Source organism: Macrobrachium nipponense, chromosome 26, assembly GCF_015104395.2.
Source record: "Macrobrachium nipponense isolate FS-2020 chromosome 26, ASM1510439v2, whole genome shotgun sequence".
NCBI classification, from domain to species: Eukaryota; Metazoa; Arthropoda; class Malacostraca; order Decapoda; family Palaemonidae; genus Macrobrachium; species Macrobrachium nipponense.
Window position 1 is genome coordinate 62,844,606 of NC_087215.1, and position 8,287 is coordinate 62,852,892.

Here is an 8,287-nt window from a genome sequence, read left to right on the forward strand (position 1 = left end):
CTAAGGAGGCAGGATGCAACCCGGAACCCCACACTGTAAATACCACCCAGTCGAATTAGAGGACTGTGATAGAGCAAAAAAAAAAAAATAATAATAATAATGGCCTCCTAAGGAGGTAGGATGCAACCCGGAACCCCACACTGTAAATATCACCCAATCGAATTGGAGGACTGTGATAGTAAAATAATAATAATACTTTTGCATTAGAGGTACAAAGAGCAACTGGTGCTGATTTATGCTATCTTGGTTTTCATGTGCGTAAATCTCCTTACTCCAATTAATGTTTTCCAATACCACCTCCAGGTTTTCTTATTCATTTTGCACTTATATTCCTCTCCTACATTTTCCCACGATGAAAAAACGAATGGTTTCCTGCTTCTCTTCCTTAATTCGAAATGTATTCTCTCTAAGTTTTCTTTGCAGTCTCATAGTTCTATAATCTATTTTGTTTGAAAGGTAAATAAATTATAAAAATGACAGGTTACTTAGTGTGTATACTCCATTGGAAGGTGAAGTTAAACGTGAATATTCTAATTTTGATATTGGTATTGGTAAACTTCTATATATATATATATATATATATATATATATATATATATATATATATATATATATATATATATAATATGAAATCAAGATGGAAATTAAATATACAATGTAAGAAACTGTATAAGATACAATATATGATAAAGGAAAATATAGCATCTTAATAGATGCTATATTGAGTGATAAAAAAAACCCCAGAGAATCAGTAGGCACTTTTCTAGAAACTGCAAAAGAAAGTAAATTCAAAATTATTATGGTTAACTTCCATGACGTATAGATAACTGAGCTGCTGTCATTCCTAAGACACTATAAATCTAAAAAAAAAAAGAATAGCCAATGGGAAAATGTCGCTTATTTCTTTTTATAACAGCCCGAGGTTGTTATAAAATAACAAAATGCGCTAATGATGGAAGGTTTAAATTTTCATTTTATGTTTTACTCTGGGAGGGATCCTGTACATCTCGCATATTTGTGTGAGCGAGCCGAATGTGTATATACACACATGAACTCACATACGCACGCACAACATACACACGCACACAGTCACACACAGACATGTATGTACATATAGATTTTCTAACAGCTTTTTATAACTAACCAGGGTTGCTCCATATATAAATATATATGATATATATATATATATATATATATATATATATATATATATATGTATGTATATTATATGTATATATATATATAATATATATATATTATATATATATATATATATATATGTATATATATGTATATAATATATGGAAGAAAGATTACCTTAAATCTGAAAGCGAAAGTGAATAATTCTTGGTAGAAAAGTCCTTGGTAGCAAACGAGATCCTTGAAGGCTAACAAAGTCCTAGTTGAAATCCCAAAAATGAAAAATCCTGAGTTGCAAACGAAGTACATATTAAAACGAAGTCCTTGGTAAAAAACAAACAAAAACCCAAATGGAAAGTCCTTTGCTACAAGCAGAGTCCTTGTTTTGTGAAGGCGAAAATGAGAATTCAACTGTGGCAAACAAAATCTTAGCCGGCAGACGAAAATAAAAAATAAAAGTTCTTTGCGGCCAAAAATGTACAAAGCGCGTATTTCAGTCACATTATTTTTTCCTTTCAACGAAATAAGGATTTGCTCCTCTTCCACTTACATTAAGGGGAAACTTTGCGTGCTAACCGGGGGTGGGAAAGAGACATTTCGTTGTACTTAAAATCCCAAAAGTGGGTTTCCAGAAATGTAAAAATTTTTCCAGTACTTGCTCAGTCTCCTCTCTTCGGCCTTCATAAACCAGGGCCAGAATGCCTTTGGACTCGGAGGACCTCTGGTTAGCAATAAGCAACTCTTTTGATGTAATAAACAGAGATGGTGTTTGTGTTTTTAATTAAAGGTATTTTTATAGAGAAGCCTGTTGCTTTGCCAAGATGCCTAGCTTTTTTGTTCTATCAGAGCGAGTATGGGATAATGGTTAGAGGAATGTTATGAGAAATTATCTGTATATCTGTATGTATTGCTTTCTCTCTCTCTCTCTCTCTCTCTCTCTCTCTCTCTCTCTCTCTCTCTCTATCTGTAACTTGAGCAAACTAAGTCTGGCGATGTTTTGGACTACGTTAACGACTATTGATGCTGTGCCATTTTATATATTATTAGATCAGTCGATCACCTCTCTCTCTCTCTCTCCTCTCTCTCTCTCTCTCTCTCTCTCTCCTCTCAAATAGCTTTAGCATAACAAATGCAGGGATGTTTTGCTCTACGTTAACGACAATTGATGGGATGAAATTCTACGTTATTAAATCACTCGATCAGCCTCTCTCTCTCTCTCTCTCTGCCAAGAATCCTAAAGAGATTTCAGCGGAATCTGCTGACGATTTGTAAAGGTTCAAACGGGGAATGATAGCCAAGCTCTCTGACTTGTATATGCCTTTTATTTTCAGAAAAAAAAGAAACCTTTTTCCGAATGTTTTCTTTGAAGAAAAATTGGTAAACATTTTTTGTCATCATTCTTCACAATGGAGTAATTTCTTTACAAACGTTCATGCTTATATTTCTTATTAATGATGTCGGCATTATTTTTTTCCTTCATGTTCATCTACGAGTAAATTCATTGCTATCAGGAAACGAAGTTTGAAAAAATTATAAGAAAGAAGGATTAACCACCAATCCGTCGATCCCTTTTGAGAATTTTCGCCTAATGGGCGGCCATGACAAAGTTACCCTTTTTTATTATTATTAATCTTCAGCCAAGTTTAAAATGGTATACAAATGATTGAATGATCTTTGGCGACGTTGGTCTTTCAGTCACTGAAGTTAAGCAACAGCAACTATCCCTTAAATTGTTATTGCAGGATCCCTGGAAAAAATGTCCTCATCAGTTGGATATTGCAACCTTATCATACTTGTCCTAAACCAAAAACATTACTTATAGGAGCAAATTCATCACAAGAAAGATAGATTTCCGTCTACGTCTGTTATTATTGTAAGGCCTCCCTGGGAAACCTTCCACGGATATAAACCCTTGTTGCCATGGCAACTGCGGAGATGTTTTCGTCCATCAATCTCACACAGCCAGTTTTTGCAAGATTCGCTTCGTCTTGTGGCTTCTTTTCAAAGAGCATCATTCCCTCGCCGAGACTTGATTACTACAGTTTACTGTATCTCATATTGCATTTGTTTCGTCTCTGGGCTTCACTGATGATGAATCATAAACTACGAATCTCCAAACGGTACATATTAGTTCAGAGAACATTTGAAATGTACAGAATCTGTGCGTTCAATCATTCGTCCCCGTAGGGGTTTAGTGCCGTCACAGTGCACCTCTCGCAGTGCACTGCAGGCATTACTAACTTAAGGTTCTTTGCAGCGTTTCTTCGGCCCTTAGCTGCAACTCCTTTCATTCCTTTTACTGCATCTCCTTTCATATTCTCTCTCTTCCATCTTGCTATCCACCCTTCTTAACCGAAAGAATTTTTCTTTAATCTTCAATACTTTTGAAGATGTTAGCATTTGAATATCTCTAGGGCCGGGCTGTACCGCGTCGCCAGAAATGCAATAATTAAAACATCATTTAAATGTGAATTTATGATATCTTAAAAACAAATCTTTTATGGTATGAAATTTAAAGATGTAAGGCTTTTCTACCGAAAGAATTTTTCTTCAATCTTCAATACTTTTGTAGATGTTAGCATTTGAATATCGCTTGGGCCGGGCGGTGCCGGGTCGCCAGAAATACTTGGCTTCGCTCGTAATGACCGGACATATTCACGATGATCTCATCAAAGAAAATAATCGAAATAAAAGAAATCAACGCTTTCAGAACGACTGGGCAGTTTCATATATCGCACTGAATCCTATACCAAGGAAATCACACACACACAAACACGCACAACGCTCCCTCCCTCACGCTTATTTTGCCGATAAAACCACACCTAGAATATTACTGCCATCTAGCGGCCGCTGCTCAAACGACGCAAGGGTCTCAGGACAAGATAGAGCGCTCCAAACTTTCAGCATCCTTGGCTTCGCCTTAGACGTAAGTAAAAGTCATCATAGGATGATATGAATAACATTATCCATTCGCCAGGTGTACTTCAGCAGTGGGTTGGTCGTCGTTAGACGGTTTCGTGTTTTCGTTCGGTGGTCTCACTAAAAGCAAGCGGGATTCGTATTTTATCGCGCTGTTTAACCATAGGTATTTTAGTGTTTATTCTGTTTATGTTCGGTTTCTTTCATTTCATTACTTTTACTGGTTGTTGGCTTACTAATATTGTCAACTAGACAACGCTTTTTTTTTATTGTGAAATTCACACGCATTGCCTTAATATTGAATACTTAAAACGTTGCAATTTTACTGCAGTTAAATTCTTGTAACTTATAATTTCTTCAGGAGGCTGAACCCATATTTATTCCGAAAAAAATAACTTTTAAATCTCATTAACTTTATATTAAATACATAAATACTGCAAAATGTTATGTAATTTGGTTTTATAATACTTTTTCAGAAAGCTGAACTCCTGGTCTTCACTCTTAATTTCGACTACATCAAGAATACGGCAACCATATATTGATGTCTTGCTGCTCCGTTGGTAACTATTTTTGACACAATGTGTAGGTAAGGGACTTTTCTTTTTAGTATATACCATTTAGTGTACCACTAAATTAACATTGCAAGCTAAACCTCGCCCTTCAGGGGCAGGAGCCCCTGAAGTGGGGAGCTTTTCTTCTTGGCGTAAGGTAGACGTTGTCTACCGTACGTCAAGAGGGGCTTGCAAATAAAATTATATTTAATAAAAACAAATTTACAGAAAACATTGGGATATATCGTAAGCATAAACTATAAGTGGAATTTAACCTTAATTACGATAAGAATGAGTCTTAACCAAGAACATAATAGCATTCGTCCTAATTAGATCGTAAGTAAGACTACGCTCGCAGCTAGTTTTGCGAGAAAAAATATTGTACAATAAAAGCTTTTGAATTTCGGGTTCTGATATTTATTGATGCTTCAAAATTTAAATTTTTGAAAAAATCTTGAAACTTGTGGTAGCATTAAAATGTAAAAAAGTTTTAAAAATGACAAAGCTATAGAGTAACTTTCATGCTGGTGCCTTTAATATGCTTGCTTTCAGTTGTCATTCACGTACAGAGAAAACTCAAAAAGCTGCTTGAATAGGTTAATTTTTTTCCCATGCAGCTTTTATAGTTACATTACCACTGTTAAATGTCTTTGAGGATCCTAAATTTCCTTTCTCTCCGCAGGTACTGCTGGTTTGAAGGTAAACAACTTTGACCAGAACGGAAGTAAGTGGGTAAAAGTGCTAACACTTGTATGCAGTACCCACTGTCTCCTTGTCCGCCTATATATGGAATGTTAGTATTGCTGCCAGCAAGCTCTTATAATATCAAACTGCTAAAACTGATTGCATGCAGATTTGGGTACTTTTCTGAAGGTCCTCGAGTTGAAGCGGGCGTGTGGGATGTGTAATTGTAAATTAAATATGGGTTTTGTAAATCGAGGGTTTTATTAGATTCTAAGTAAAGTTATTCCTGGCTAATAACTATTTCACATTCCTAGCAGAATACTTATACTTAAAATTGAATGGGAGACTTAATTGGTGGCAAGATTAAAATGGCATACAAAGTTTGTGAATTGGTTAAAAATGTAATATATCTTATTACCATATCGATTTGCACATGTCTTACCCCCCAACCCCCTTTTCCTTAAACTATACAAATCAGAAACCCTTACCTGTCGTCAATGGTGCCCTCTGTCTGCAACCATGTCGTTAGGCTATTAAGATCTCGTTAGTATAAAAATATCCTATTTATTACCCAAAGCAGTTGAATATAAAATAGAACAAAATGATTAACAAGTCATAATGACAGAAAACCCAAATCTGCCCATAAAGAAACCAGTAAGTTAACATTCTATCCTCCTGACTAAGAATTCACTCCCAGACCCAAAATGTCAATAAGTTCATTATATTAGTCAGGTTAGAGAATCTTGTCTAAATTAGCCATGGAATAGGACCCATCTGTAGTAAAGATGATAATGGATAAAAGATACACTTCACACATCACTCTTTTCAAAGTATCTAAGTAAAGAAAGTATTTCACACTCCTCTCTTTTCAAAGGTAATGGTTTTCTAAGTCTTGCAAAATGTATCATACCTTTACGATGGGGCTTTCTCTCCTGACACTCGACGTGTACCACCTGACCTCTTTGTGCTCACCGTAAAGAATGTGGCTTTCGCAAGTGCCTTGGACTATTAGGCCTGTAACATCCGTACAAACGAATGTACATGCTTGACGACAGGGTGAACAGTCTCTCGGTTAAACTGCTTGCGTACTCCAATTCCTTCACTCAAGTAAGCTGCCCTTCCAGCTCAGCTTGTCTCCAAGCAAGACATACAAAATTTATCTTACCTTTACGATGGGGCTTTCTCTCCCGACACTCGGCGTGTACCACCTGACCTCTCTGTGCTCGCCGAAAAGAATGTGGCTTTCGCAAGTGCCTTGGACTATTAGGCCTGTAACATCCGTACAAACGAATGTACATGCTTGACGACAGGGCGAACAGTCTCTCGGTTAAACTGCTTGCGTTCTCGAATTCCTTCGCTCAAGTAAGCTGCCCTTACAGCTCAGCTTGTCTCCAAGCAAGACATATGGGACTTCACTTAACATTACACACTTGTAAGACATGTAATAATGCAGAGGTAATATCAGCTCCGTGGTAATACTCTTGAATAGCACCAACTAGTAGAGTTTGTCTTTTGGTGTTCGTTAACATTTAGAATGTTATGTTGATGTATAACTAATTTGAAAATAGGATTCGATAAACATTTGAATGTATGGATCAAGGTAGTCAAGATTAAAACTAATAAAATTAAATGTATATTATAATATTCAAAAGTACCATAGATATTAAAACTAAGTCACAATAAATTAAAGACTAGAAACTATGAAAATAAAACTCAAGCAAAAATAAGTTAGATCTAAGAAGCTTATCTGTAGAGCCAAATGCAGGAATTGAAAATATTAAATAAATGATTGAGGTAATTTATGAATCAAACCTTTGACTGGAGATATTTTGTCTGTTGCACAAGGAAATGTTGCTTTACATTGTTGAAAAGCAGGGATATTCACGGCTTTGTAAATTGACGTCAATAACGATAAGAAAATTCTAGTAATTGTTAGAGTTGTCAATCAAAGACATTAAAATGGATCATATTAGTTAATTACTAACGAGAGAGAGAGAGAGAGAGAGAGAAGAGAGAGAGAGAAAGGATTAATTGTATAATATCCGTATTGACAGAAACCAGTCAAATCCATTCCATGCAAGACCATTTTATAGAATGCTTATTTCTCACTTAACATTTAGTCAGTGGAAGTGCGAGTTACAGGTCTGGTAGTAGTAAAAAAAAAATAAATAAAATCACTGCGATGAAGTGCATTTTGACAAAAATTAGACATCAGTGTTGTAAAAATGAGGATATAAATGATTACAATGATTACCTATCTCGGGGAATCATAAGCCAAATTAAACTTTCGAGCTTACAAAGATATGTTGAGTGAAATAAGAAAAAAAAATTGAGAGCCGGCTATAAGGAAAATTTTTGTCACTGGCACGTTGCAATTTGCAAATACCTACGCTACGAAGAGATAGTTAGACAAAGAAGAGGAGAGTCACTGGGACGTAACAATTTGCAACTATCTACTCTACGGAGAGACAGAAGAAGAAAGACAGAAGAAAATAGGAAATAAAGACGAACACTGACTCAGAAAAATAATGCAAACAAATATCTAAGCGTCTCAGTGGCGTGATCGGTATCGTCTTGGACTACCACCTCGGTGGCCGCGAGTTCGATACTCGGGCATTCCATTGAGGTGTGAGAGATGTGTATTTCTGGTGATAGAAGTTCACTCTTGACGTGGTTCGGAAGTCGCGTAAAGCCGTTGGTCTCGTTGCTGAATAACTACTGGTTCCAAGCAACGTAAAGACACCATGCAAACGAATAAACAAATATCTACACTATGAGGAGATAGTCAAAGAAGAATATAGTCACTGGGACGTAGCAATTTGTAACAACTCCACAAAGAGAGAGAGAGAGAAAAAATAGAAACGAAAGACAAACACTGACCCAGAAAAGAAGTAATCGTTCGCCATGCACCGAAGTAGTAGTAGGAGTAGTAGTAGCAGTAGGCTGGGGGGGGCGTTGGGTTGGGACAAGCGAAGCGGAAAATTAAGGGACAC

The 8,287-nt window shown here is 36.2% G+C and overlaps 1 long non-coding RNA gene across 1 annotated transcript; it reads left to right on the forward strand.

Annotated features, from left to right (window-relative positions):
• The first annotated feature begins 4,091 nt into the window (after positions 1–4,091).
• Positions 4,092–5,545, forward strand: LOC135199858 (uncharacterized). Its single transcript, XR_010311137.1, has 3 exons — positions 4,092–4,225; positions 4,536–4,645; positions 5,293–5,545. It is a non-coding gene; the product is annotated as an uncharacterized LOC135199858 (long non-coding RNA).
• Positions 5,546–8,287: the final 2,742 nt, after the last annotated feature.